Source organism: Schistocerca piceifrons, chromosome 7 (assembly GCF_021461385.2).
Source record: "Schistocerca piceifrons isolate TAMUIC-IGC-003096 chromosome 7, iqSchPice1.1, whole genome shotgun sequence".
NCBI lineage: Eukaryota > Metazoa > Arthropoda > Insecta > Orthoptera > Acrididae > Schistocerca > Schistocerca piceifrons.
The window spans coordinates 331,348,704-331,362,674 of NC_060144.1; positions in this window are offsets into that span (position 1 = coordinate 331,348,704).

A 13,971-nucleotide genomic window follows, 5' to 3' on the forward strand; every position below is an offset into this window, starting at 1 on the left:
CTCTCGCAAATACACGAGATACACTGAAGCGCCAAAGAAACTGGTAAAGGCATGCGTACTCAAATGCAGAGATATGTAGACAGGCAGAATACGGCGCTACGGTCAGCAACGCCTAAGTTATATGACACAAGTGCCTAGCGCAGTTGTTAGATCGGTTACTGCTGCTACAATGGGAGGTTATCAAGATTTAAGTGAATTTGAACAAGCTGTTATAGTCGGCGCACGAGTGATAGGACACAGAGTCTCCGAGGTAGAGATGAAGTGAGCATTTTCACTTAACACCATTTCATGAGTGTGCCGTGAATATCACGAATACGGTAAAACATCAAATCTCGGACATCGCCGAGGCCGGAAAAAGATCCTGCGAGAACGGGATCTTCGACGACTGAAGAGAATCGTTTAACGTGACAGAAGTGCAAGCCTTACTCAGATTGCTGCAGATTTCAATGCTGGGACATCAAATAGTGTCAGCATGCGAACCATTCAACGAAACATCATCGATAAGGGCTCTCCGAGCCGAAAACTCACTCGTGTACGTTTGACGGCGGCACGGCACGAACTTTACGTCTCCCGTGGGCCCGTCAACACCGATATTGGACTGTTCATGTCTGGAAACATGTTGCCTTTCGGACGAGTCTCGTTTCAAATTGTATCGAGCTAACGGACGTGTACGGGTATGGAGACAAACTCATGAATCCATGGAGCCTGCATGTTAACAGGGGACTGTTCAAGCTGGTGGAGACTGCAATGTTATCGGACCTCCGTTACGTCTAGATACGACACTGTCAGATGACGCGTAAGTAAGCTTTCTGTCTGATCGCCTGCATCCATTCGTGTCCATTGTGCGTTCTGATGGACTTGGGAAATTCCAGCAGGACAATGCGACACCCCCCCACATTTAGAATTGCTACAGAATGGCTCCAGGAACACTCTTCTGAGTTGAAACACTTTCGCTGGCCACCAAACCCCCCATACATGAACATTATTGAGCATATTTGCGGTGCCTTGCAACGTGGTGTTCAGAAGAGGTCTCCACCCCCTCGTACTCTTACAGATTTATGGACAGCCCTCCGGAATCCATTTTGTCAGTTTCCTCCAGCACTACTTCAGACATAAGACGAGCCCATGGCACGTCGTATTGCGGCGCTTCTGCGTGCTCGCGGAATTGCTACACGATGTTATGCATCTGTACCAGTTTCTTTGGCTCTTCAGTGTAAAATAATGATGTGTCGGATATTGCCAAATTAATTTCAAAGTTTTCTTAACAGTTTTCTCGCTGAAAGTTTCTACAAAGTCCTACAGAACGCATATTCATCAGTGACGACATTTTTCGTTACCTCTTTTTTTTATCGCGAAATACTTTTCTGTTTTCGCGATAAAATATGTATGGCATGCATCTGTAATCTTTGAAGAGGTTCACATTTTATTTTCAGTCCTAATATGTCAGCGCGGCAGTTACTCTGACTCAAGGAGAAGACATGTACGCCATTTTCAGATAGTTGCTGCCGACGTGTGCTTTATAGTGCTTCTTTATAATGTCAGCCGTAATTGAAAATGCCGCCGGGTGCGAAATCAGTTCTGTGATTCGTTTTCTAAATGCAAAGAAAGTTAAATCAAAGAAAATTCATCGGCAAATCTGCGAGGTTTAGGGACAAAATGCTATGAGTGATTCAATGGTTAGAAGATGGGTCAGACTGTTCAATGAAGGACGTGCACGATGAAGAACGAAGTGGACGCCCGTCTGTAGTTACTAATGAACTGGTTCACACAATTGAAGAGAAGATTAAGCACAACCGTAAGTTTACACTTAGTGCCATTGCTATGGAAGTTCTTACACCTAAAATCTGTCCTTGGTGGTCAACACTTCAACGACGAAGACGAGCTGAAAGAACATGTTACCACATAGTTGAATAAACAGGCGGCAACCTTCTGTGAAGAAGGCATACAAAAACTTGTGCCACGCTATGACAAGTACCTACAAAATTTCGGAAGCTATGAAGAAAAGTAGTTTAACAATTGTAGATTTTTGTACAATAAATATGTTTTCTGTATCTGTACACGTTTGTTTTATTTAACCAAACAGAACTTACTTTGTGGACATACCTCGTACACACACGCACGCACGCACACAAACACACACACACACACACACATATATATATATATATATATATATATTACTGAGAATATCCCATCCACCGGTATATCCGCACCCGCACATGCCTTTAGTAGCAGGAATATATGATGTGGCCAAACGCATTCACGTATGTAGGGACACTATTGGGAAGAGCTCCCACCACTGCACTGAGAGAGTGTGAAAGGTGTGATCAAAAGCGTGTGGCACCGGTGCGACCTGTGGCACAACACCAACGGAAGGACTCAGAGTCATAAATTGTCTACATGTCTTTCTTGGTTAGAGGTGTTCGGACTTCAGCTGTCGTAATGAATATTGATTAAAAGAAGACTAAAACACGATGTGAGATACATCGTTATTGGCATTCTTATGTGAATGAACGCTGCTTTCGGAGAGAGCTTTAGTTAGAGAAAAATTCCACTTTTATTGCCTGCGTCATTTCTGTGAGACGTGTAACGAAATAAGGTCACAGTTATTTATAATTATTACTACAGGTGACCTAGTCCCATGATTTGAGACAGTTAGCTCCGGAATTAAGGCAAAACTGAATAAATCAAATACTGGTGTGGAAGAGTCTGTTTTGCTACTATAGGGATCAGAGAAAGATTCCTTGTCCTCTGTCTTGAGGCAAGGAAGCCTGCCAATCCTTTTGAAACTGAACCTGAGTGTCCATGGAAGACTATGAGCCTGGTTTCTGCTCTGAAACATACCTCTATACACTGAATATGACCCATTAATAACGCTATTTCAATGTGTGATTATTTTGGAGATGTCAATTAGTAGGAGGAGGGGGGCAGGGTGGTACTCGGAAGTAACACAAACAAAATTTAAGTTAGAACATTAAGGACAAACAACATACTGTGTCTTATAGGTTCTTCTTGTGTAGGACAAATAAGTTTGTCATCTATCGCCTCTGTTGCTTGATTACCTGTAAATCTACGAGCTGGTGTGATCGAAGAAATAACTTCCGGTGATATCGTCGCTACCGTCGCATGCCTCAAAGTACTGCGGTATGTGCTCTTACTTGCGAATGCTTAAACTCCGTCCACAGGCCCTGGCTGGCCCATCGTACCGACCGATCGCCGCGTCGTCCTCGGCCAGCGGCGTCATTGGATGCGATATGGAGGAGCGTGGATTTAGCACACCGTTCTCCCGGCCACTGGCAGTTTCCGTAACGTAAACTCTTACCAGTGGTGCTGCAAATTTCTAACAAAAGTAATTGGACAACCGCTGCGTATTTATGCCTTGTTACCCCTCCGGAGGTAAAATAGTCCCCCATTCGGATCTCCGGGCGGGGACTACTCAAGAGGATGTCGTTATCAGGAGAAAGAAAACTGGCGTTCTACGGATCGTGGCGTGGAATGTCAGATCCCTTAATCGGGCAGGTAGGTTAGAAAATTTAAAAAGGGAAATGGATAGGTTGAAGTTAGATGTAGCGGGAATTAGTTAAGTTCGGTGGCAGGAGGAACAAGACTTCTGGTCAGGTGACTACAGGGTTATAAACACAAAATCAAATAGGGGTAATGCAGGAGTAGGTTTAATAATGAATAGGAAAATAGGAATGCGGGTAAGCTACTACAAACAGCATAGTGAACGCATTATTGTGGCCAAGATAGATACGAAGGCCACACCTACTACAGTAGTACAAGTTTATATGCCAACTAGCTCTGCAGATGACGAAGAAATTGAAGAAATGTATGATGAAATAAAAGAAATTATTCAGATTGTGAAGGGAGACAAAAATTTAATAGTCATGGGTGACTGGAATTCGAGTGTAGGAAAAGGGAGAGAAGGAAACATAGTAGGTGAATATGGATTGGGGCTAAGAAATGAAAGAGGAAGCCGCCTGGTAGAATTTTACACAGAGCACAACATAATCATAACTAACACTTGGTTTAAGAATCATGAAAGAAGGTTGTATACATGGAAGAACCCTGGAGATACTAGAAGGTATCAGATAGATTATATAATGGTAAGACAGAGATTTAGGAACCAGGTTTTAAATTGTAAGACATTTCCAGGGACTGATGTGGACTCTGATCACAATCTATTGGTTATGAACTGTAGATTAAAACTGAAGAAACTGCAAAAAGGTGGGAATTTAAGGAGATGGGACCTGGATAAACTGACTAAACCAGAGGTTGTACAGAGTTTCGGGCAGAGCATACGAGAACAATTGACAGGAATGGGGGAAATAAATACAGTAGAAGAAGAATGGGTAGCTTTGAGGGATGAAGTAGTGAAGGCAGCAGAGGATCAAGAAGGTAAAAAGGCGAGGGCTAGCAGAAATCCTTGCGTAACAGAAAAATAATTGAATTTAATTGATGAAAGGAGAAAATATAAAAATGCAGTAAATGAAGCAGGCAAAAAGGAATACAAACGTCATAAAAATGAGATCGACAGGAAGTGCAAAATGGCTAAGCAGGGATGGCTAGAGGACAAATGTAAGGATGTAGAGGCCTATCTCACTAGGGGTAAGATAGATACTGCCTACAGGAAAATTAAAGAGACCTTTGGAGATAAGAGAACGACTTGTATGAATATCAAGAGCTCAGATGGAAACCCAGTTCTAAGCAAAGAAGGGAAAGCAGAAAGGTGGAAAGAGTATATAGAGGGTCTATACAAGGGCGATGTACTTGAGGTCAATATTATGGAAATGGAAGAGGATGTAGATGAAGATGAAATGGGAGATACGATACTGCGTGAAGAGTTTGACAGAGCACTGAAAGACCTGAGTCGAAACAAGGCCCCCGGAGTAGACAATATTCCATTGGAACTACTGACAGCCTTGGGAGAGCCAGTCCTGACAAAACTCTACCGTCTGGTGAGCAAGATGTATGAAACAGGCGAAATACCCTCAGACTTCAAGAAGAATATAATAATTCCAATCCCAAAGAAAGCAGGTGTTGACAGATGTGAAAATTACCGAACTATCAGTTTAATAAGTCACAGCTGCAAAATACTAACAAAAATTCTTTGCAGACGAATGGAAAAACTAGTAGAAGCCAACCTCGGGGAAGATCAGTTTGGATTCCGTAGAAACACTGGAACACGTGAGGCAATACTGACCTTACAACTTATCTTAGAAGAAAGATTAAGGAAAGGCAAACCTACGTTTCTAGCATTTGTAGACTTAGAGAAAGCTTTTGACAATATTGACTGGAATACTCTCTTTCAAATTCTAAAGGTGGTAGGGGTAAAATACAGGGAGCGAAAGGCTATTTACAATTTGTACAGAAACCAGATGGCAGTTATAAGAGTCGAGGGACATGAAAGGGAAGCAGTGGTTGGGAAGGGAGTATGACAGGGTTGTAGCCTCTCCCCGATGTTGTTCAATCTGTATATTGAGCAAGCAGTAAAGGAAACAAAAGAAAAAGTCGGAGTAGGTATTAAAATTCATGGAGAAGAAATAAAAACTTTGAGGTTCGCCGATGACATTATAATTCTGTCAGAGACAGCAAAGGACTTGGAAGAGCAGTTGAATGGAATGGACAGTGTCTTGAAAGGAGGATATAAGATGAACATCAACAAAAGCAAAACAAGGATAATGGAATGTAGTCTAATTAAGTCGGGTGATGCTGAGGAAATTAGATTAGGAAATGAGGCACTTAAAGTAGTAAAGGAGTTTTGCTATTTGGGGAGCAAAATAACTGATGATGGTCGAAGTAGAGAGGATATAAAATGTAGGCTGGCAATGGCAAGGAAAGCGTTTCTGAAGAAGAGAAATTTGTTAACATCCAGTATTGATTTAAGTGTCAGGAAGTCATTTCTGAAAGTATTCGTATGGAGTGTAGCCATGTATGGAAGTGAAACATGGACGATAAATAGTTTGGACAAGAAGAGAATAGAAGCTTTCGAAATGTGGTGCTACAGAAGAATGCTGAAGATTAGATGGGTAGATCACACAACTAATGAGGAAGTATTGAATAGGATTGGGGAGAAGAGACGTTTGTGGCACAACTTGACCAGAAGAAGGGATCGGTTGGTAGGACATGTTCTGAAGCATCAAGGGATCACCAATTTAGTATTGGAGGGCAGCGTGGAGGGTAAAAATCGTAGAGGGAGACCAAGAGATGAATACACTAAGCAGATTCAGAAGGAAGTAGGTTGCAGTAGGTACTGGGCGATGAAAAAGCTTGCACAGGATAGAGTAGCATGGAGAGCTGCAGCAAACCAGTCTCAGGACTGAAGACCACAACAACAACAACAACCCCTCAATTAAGTGGAAAAAAGTGAATTATGCACTTTTTTATGAGTCTGATCTTAAGGATCCACGTATAGACGTTTGGGACCCTTGGTAGAACTCGAGAACAAAGAAAGATGAGCAAGATAACAAATCTGTGAAAAACAAACGCATAAAATATGTAACATAACATCTAAGAGAGACAACAGAAATAAGATTGTCCGTAATGGCTAAATAAAAAATATCAATTAATGAAACAACAAGTTCACTGTTACCAGTCACTGTTTATTTATCTACACGATGTCACAATTTCCTCCACAAAATCGTAACACAACACACACACATGTCATACTAACCAATGTAAATCCACCTGATGACGGAGGTTTAACCCTTTGAAACGCGTCGTGGAGATAAATGAACAGTGACTGGTAACAGTAAACTTTTCGTTACATTTAATGTCAGTAACAGTCACGGTAAAGCCTAACCTAAAATGTTCACATTACAAAAAAGTATCAAGTCAAACTGTTTAACATCCCTACTAGACATCAGAGCGTGAGCAAAATTTAAAATTATGTTGTAAGCTTCTAAAACACGATCTTATAGGTGAGAGAAAGTGTTTATAAGTCACTTGAATTAACGGATTGTTAAATTAGAAACGGATAATGAGTACAACGTGTTCTGATGAGATCAAACGAGAGAACAAAGCATAACGTGCGCCACGCCAAATTCGAATGCAAAATACAACATGAAAAGGATCTCAGTTCTGCATAATATTAAAGCACACGGACATTCCAACTACTTAAATGCAACCTGAATACACGTCGCTTGCTGAGATCTTACTGTAAGGCAGGTAGATGTCAGTTGAATGAAACCGTATCGAAAGCGCAAGACTCATATTTAAATCACGTCCATTCTATATGGTCTCTGATCTGAAATCATTGCCTCTATTAACTGAGAAGTCGATAATGCTCAGAAATATTGATCTATGACTAGTGCAAGAAAGTACGCAAACACTGCTGCTATCGGGTAGTTGTCAAACTCAAATTTTCTGCGCTGCCTGTAACTTTTACGAAACAGAAGGATTGTGTTACGTTCTAATTGATTAAAACCAACCAACCTAACGGTGGACAGTACAAGGCAAGTACGTTTCGTAAGGACACAGCATGTCGTAAACATACAGCTTGTTTCACTAAAAGTGTTTGCCTCTGTAAGTTAAGAAGTAATAGGCGACGGAAATATTTATTGCGGTTGGTCACCCTAAGAAACGTTACACTGCCTGCGGAGCTATGAATATAGTTGGTTGTGTTATTATCCAAAGAGTTACAGCAAAAAATATAATTTTTTAAATGGAACAATAGTTATTTCTATCATGCACTGGAATCAGTAAAACCAGCTGTGTATACATCAATTTAAATTACATTCCTTTCACTTTTAATTTGGGAGCTACAACCATTCAAAGTTTCAGGGGCAGATACCACACACGCTGGGCATAACGCAGTGCACCTTCTAAATGTGGTGCGGCCGAGTTGTAACGTCGCCGGTGTCACGGAGCGAGAAGCTTCCTCGATGCGCTGTTTAGATTGCCGACTGTCGCCGCACACGGTCGTGTACCTGACAGTTTGAGCCCCATAAACAAACGGGGCTCAATATACGATAGTTACTGACATCGGATGAAGATGGCATACTCGAACAACGAGTACATTGACATGTTGCTGATGCTCGGCGAGTGCCGACACGATGCCACTGAAGCAGCCATGGCGTACGCCGTGAGATATCCTAGGCCAAGAGGTCCGGCAGCCATTACGTTCTTACGTGCCGAACAACGACTTCGGAAAACAGGCAGCTTGGTGATGCGCCGCAGTAACAGACGAAGAACTCCAAGAAGTGAGGAGACAGAGGCGTTTGTCTTAGCTGCAGTACACCACGATCCTCATGTCAGCTTACGAGCCGTTGCTGCAGTCGCTGGTGTCAGTCTCACATCTGTGTCGCGTATAGTACACGGCCACCAGGTTTCACCCGTACCGCCTGTCACTGACCCAGGAGCTGCATGGGAACGATTTCCGTGCGAGAGTTACATATGGTGAATGGGCCATGCATAATTTCACGCTGGAGTCTTTACAAGGTGTTATGTTCTTTGATGAGTCCACGTTCACGAGTTATGATGCAGTGAATCGCCATAACGTGCACTACTGGGCCGCAGACAATCCTCGGTGGTTACGACCTGTCGACCGTCAACGTAGGTGGTCTATTAATGTATGGTGCGGAATCCTTGAGGATGAAATCATCGGTCCAAACTACTTCCCGGGTACACTGACAGGTGAGTTATATTGCGCGTCTATAGTCGACAGTTTGAATGCAGCGTGATGGTCACCCAGCCCATTCTGCGCGTGGTGTTGTAGAACCAAACAACACGTTTGCAGGAAGATAGTTGGGGCGCCATGGTCCTCATTCATGGCCCGCAAGGTCACTGTAGTGGGACGCGAAATTGAAGCGTCACCCCTCCACCAGTGTCAGCCCAGTTTGCAGGTGAATATAGGTTTAATTTAGTTTTTTGTTTATGTATTTTTTGTAATATTTGTAATGGTTGTGAATTGTCTAAAGTTTGTATTTATTTTTTATGTTTCATGTACGGAGAGGGCGGCACAACGAACGGAGACAGCATCTTCGTTGCCGGGACCAGAGAGAAAATTGCTGGCCACTATACGTCGCGGGTCGACAGCCAAAGAGCAACAGAAGATCCTGAAACCGAGTTGTTGCGTCGTGCTTCTAAAAATTGAAAAATTGTGATTTTTTTTAATGTTTTGTACAACAATGACGTCATAGAAAGTTTAATCATGTATAAATGGTCAGTTCTATCTTGTCAAGGCTCAGGTTCACGTCTATATGTATGAAGATAATAAAGTAGTGTATACTACAAAAGTTTAAATACGTGTTCCGAGAATTTATTTATGAAGAATTAAGTGAATGAATTAATAATCTATTTGACAATATCATTAATTTTGACAACGTTCATCACGAGTTTGAGTCTTGAAAGTTTATGCAATGTGGTTCTAATATTTATTAAATCAGATAACTTGCGTGAATATGATTTCTGAGAAGAAACAAACGACATCTAAATTGAAAAAGTTTACGCAAACCAATTGGACTGAGTGACGTAATTCTGCGCATATGACTCAAATGATGATGTTTTAATTACAGTTTCGTTCAAGGACCATTCAGAGACAATTTAAAAAGAGTTTAAATAATTTTTAAGTGTGTTGTAACTGACGTAGGTGACGAAGTCTGCACATGGTCATATGTCCAAAGAAAATCATTTATACAAAACTTACATCGTTACACTACACCGTGGCGACCTTATAAACAGGACTAGTGTGTAACTAAGGCACACAGGTACGAAACAATTGAAATATCAAGAGTCCTTCGGAAGTCAACGCGAGTTTGGAGGAGCCTTCACCAGCCAGCGGCGACTTCGCGCGTGTGGGCATCTGACGGAGCGCAGCCAAGCAGTACGGTCACGCAGTTATTCCACAAGAAGGCGCATCTGTTGGGCAGCAGCTGAACGCTGCAAACCCCGACAGCCTTTTTCTCCCTAAACTAACAGGCCCAGTACGTCAGCTGGGGGAGGGGGGGGGGGGCGGTCCTCCGGCTGGTATTAGAGGTGTTGCTGAGGGCTTCGCCTGTCTACGGTGCGGCCGGGCGTGGTTGCAGCCAGTGACGTCTCCGGTGTTCGACTCAGCGTCCTGCCGGTTGCGGAAGCGGGGTCGCAGCATCTCAGCGGCTGCATCGACGGCTGTTACTTCTACAGCCCATAGCAGCACACTAATCATCGAGAACTACAAACTAAAATATTAGTGTCCGGTGAGTCTGTTTTAAGTTGGAAGTGGAGTGTTGTACATAGGGAGTGTGCTTTTACAGGGTTGTTGATTACAAGTCTGCGTGTGTAACTAGTTAATATCTTACAATAATGTCGGGAAGTGAAATGTCAGACGAAGAGCAATCCATGTCCGATAGGAGCATGAGATCCCTTATTAGGGCGATCGCTGAATTGAAACAATCTAACGAAGAATCTACTGCTAGATTAAAAGAGGAATTAAAACAGTCTAACGAAGAATCTACTGCTAGATTGAAACAGGAATTAAAACAGTCTGACGAAGAATCTGCTGCTAGATTAAAACAGGAATTAAAACAGTCTAACGAAGAATCTATGGCTAGATTAAAACAGTCTAACGAAGAATCTATGGCTAGATTAAAACAGTCTAACGAAGAATCTATTACTAGATTAAAACAGTCTAACGACGAATCTGCGGCTAGATTAAAAGAGGAACTTAAAGGGGAGCTAACAAAATCGACAGACAGGTTACAGGAACATCTTAATGAAACCAGTCGAGAATTAAGTGATAAAATAGAGGCTTCTAAAGTTGAAATGCAGGAAATACTAGTAGGGCTTAGTAATAAGATTGCTGATAATTGTAAACGGTTAGAAGAACATATCCAGGAATCACGCGAGGAAAAAGCTCGCATGCGAAATGATATTACTGACTTAACCGAGAGACTAGATAATGTCAATATCTTAGTTGTAAATGAAATAGAGAAAAATAACGATAAGTTACGAGATGAATTTTCTATGCAAACAGAAACTGTTCGTAGAGAATTACTAGAATCTACTAAAGAGGTCTCTACCAAACCTGTAGAGATTTCTTCAATAGATAATGTAGAATTAGAAACATTAACTCATCAAGTAGAAAAAGATCATACTGAAATAGAAAACATGAAATTTTTAAATTACTGAAATATGCAGTAACCTTGAGACCTCCAAAGACAATAGCCTTGACGAAGGTACAGAGCGTTCACATCGTGAACACAGTGAAGAATCGATATTAGCTAACCGCGTATCCAATACAGAAATGCGAATACAGGAAATTACTAAACGGTTATCGGAATTAGATAATAATGAAAACATTTCAAGTAGTAGAAGCAATAACGTAATCAGAGACAACAATCGCATCGTGTTTGCTAGCTCGGACGACAACAATACAAATAAAGAAATCATGGCAAGCAAATCCGACGCAACTCCGTCTCTGCAATCTAAACAAAATCCAACTATGTCTCTCGCAGAATGTTTGGATGATATAACGACAAATTCAAATGTAGCAAGTCGATTTCCTGTATTCAAACCAGGAGGCGAACTTCACCCTATAATCTTTATAAAAGCTTTTGAAACTTCATTATCTCCTAAATGGATTAATGAAAAACGAATTCAATTTGTAACAGGACATTTAGAAGCAGAAGCTGCGGAATGGGCAGTACTGCATAGAACTGAATTTAGGGACTGGGATGATTTTGTTAAGCAGTTTAAACAAAATTATTCGTCAAGAGGAAAACAACAATACTTAACTTTACAGTTGTTAGACCCTCCTCCTTATTCTAAACGGTGGAGAGGTTATAGGAATTATTTCGAATGGCATTTAAACCGTGCTAAATTAATTGAAGGACCAATTATTGAAAGTCATCTACTACGAGTCCTAATTAGTAGATTACCGTATTATGTAAAGGAAAGAAAAATGTTATTCTACGAATTGTCCATCCGAACGGGAAAAGGAAGACCTTGTATTAGTACGATCTCATCCTAAGACTTCGAAGATCAATAATGAATGTAAAAAATTCTTCTTTATCTTTGAAGGTCCATATGTTGTACATAAGATTGTGCATCCCAAAGCGTTACTTCTTATGGAACCTTCATCAGGTGTCATTAAAGGATTATATAGTGTCGATCAAATGAAACCCTTCATTCCTAAATAAGTTAATATTTAGTATATGTTACATACGGAAGAGCGTTGATAGTTTATTCATGTGAAGTTTTCGTGATAGTTACGTGTTATTTTAAAGAAATAACAGGAAGTTTAAACAAGTGTTCTACAATTATCTACCGGTACTTCAACAAGAGAAAGATAACTAAAAGGGGATTTATATGGAAGAAATTTTGTTATTCGGTCAGAAGGAATTTTGTCTCGTATATTTACTCGGATAGCAGGAACCAAAAGGGATGGTTAATAATTTTAGGGACCATGGGCGTCCAGAGCTGTATGGCTCACGAGAACATAGCAGAGTGCCTTTAATAGAGATTTGTAATAGTGTTAATATAGAACACACCAGACGGGGCTCTCTCGCTTGTTTCTCCTAAATAAATTGCCACTACCCAACAAAGTGCCCGAAGGTAAAGAAAGCCGTGCCGAGATTCTAAAGAAAGTTTTGCTTGATTTCTTCTTGACCTCAGGCATAAATAAAGCATGAGGGAAAAGAACGACGTAAAGTAAATAGTACTATTAGTTATTGTGAGAAACATATTAGTAATATACAGTAGTGGAAAGAATAACTCTAGTAAATGAATAAAACTGAAACTAACCTATCACAATTTGAAGGCTCTGTCCTAACGTAACAACGTTAAAGAACGTACTAAATTATTATTCACTACCAACTATTAAATGAAAAGGAGTAATCTCCATATATTCGGTTGTGAATTACCATAATAGCACAATTAAAAGTAAATGACAAATAGTCACAACAATATCGTCATAAAAGGATTGAATCTATCTAAGAGCAAGGACTTTAGATTACTGAAAATGTGAGAAAAAATGTATAATATTAACAGTTAAATATTGTTTATAGAAGAAGTTTTATTTTCGGTTAAAACCTGACAAACTGAGCTTGTGGGTGGGGTATGTAGTGGGACGCGAAATTGAAGCGTCACCCCTCCACCAGTGTCAGCCCAGTTTGCATGTGAATATAGGTTTAATTTAGTTTTTTGTTTATGTATTTTTTGTAATATTTGTAATGGTTGTGAATTGTCTAAAGTTTGTATTTATTTTTTATGTTTCATGTACGGAGAGGGCGGCGCAACGAACGGAGACAGCATCTTCGTTGCCGGGACCAGAGAGAAAATTGCTGGCCACTATACGTCGCAGGTCGACAGCCAAAGAGCAACAGAAGATCCTGAAACCGAGTTATTGCGTCGTGCTTCTAAAAATTGAAAAATTGTGATTTTTTTAATGTTTTGTACAACAATGACGTCATAGAAAGTTTAATCATGTGTAAATGGTCAGTTCTATCTTGTCAAGGCTCAGGTTCACGTCTATATGTATGAAGATAATAAAGTAGTGTATACTACAAAAGTTTAAATACGTGTTCCGAGAATTTATTTATGAAGAATTAAGTGAATGAATTAATAATCTATTTGACAATATCATTAATTTTGACAACGTTCATCACGAGTTTGAGTCTTGAAAGTTTATGCAATGTGGTTCTAATATTTATTAAATCAGATAACTTGCGTGAATATGATTTCTGAGAAGAAACAAACGACATCTAAATTGAAAAAGTTTACGCAAACCAATTGGACTGAGTGACGTAATTCTGCGCATATGACTCAAATGATGATGTTTTAATTACAGCTTCGTTCAAGGACCATTCAGAGACAATTTAAAAAGAGTTTAAATAATTTTTAAGTGTGTTGTAACTGACGTAGGTGACGAAGTCTGCACATGGTCATATGTCCAAAGAAAATCATTTATACAAAACTTACGTCGTTACACCACATCGCCCGGTTTAACACCATTAGATTTATTTTTGTGGGGATATCTAAAGGGTCGTGTGTATG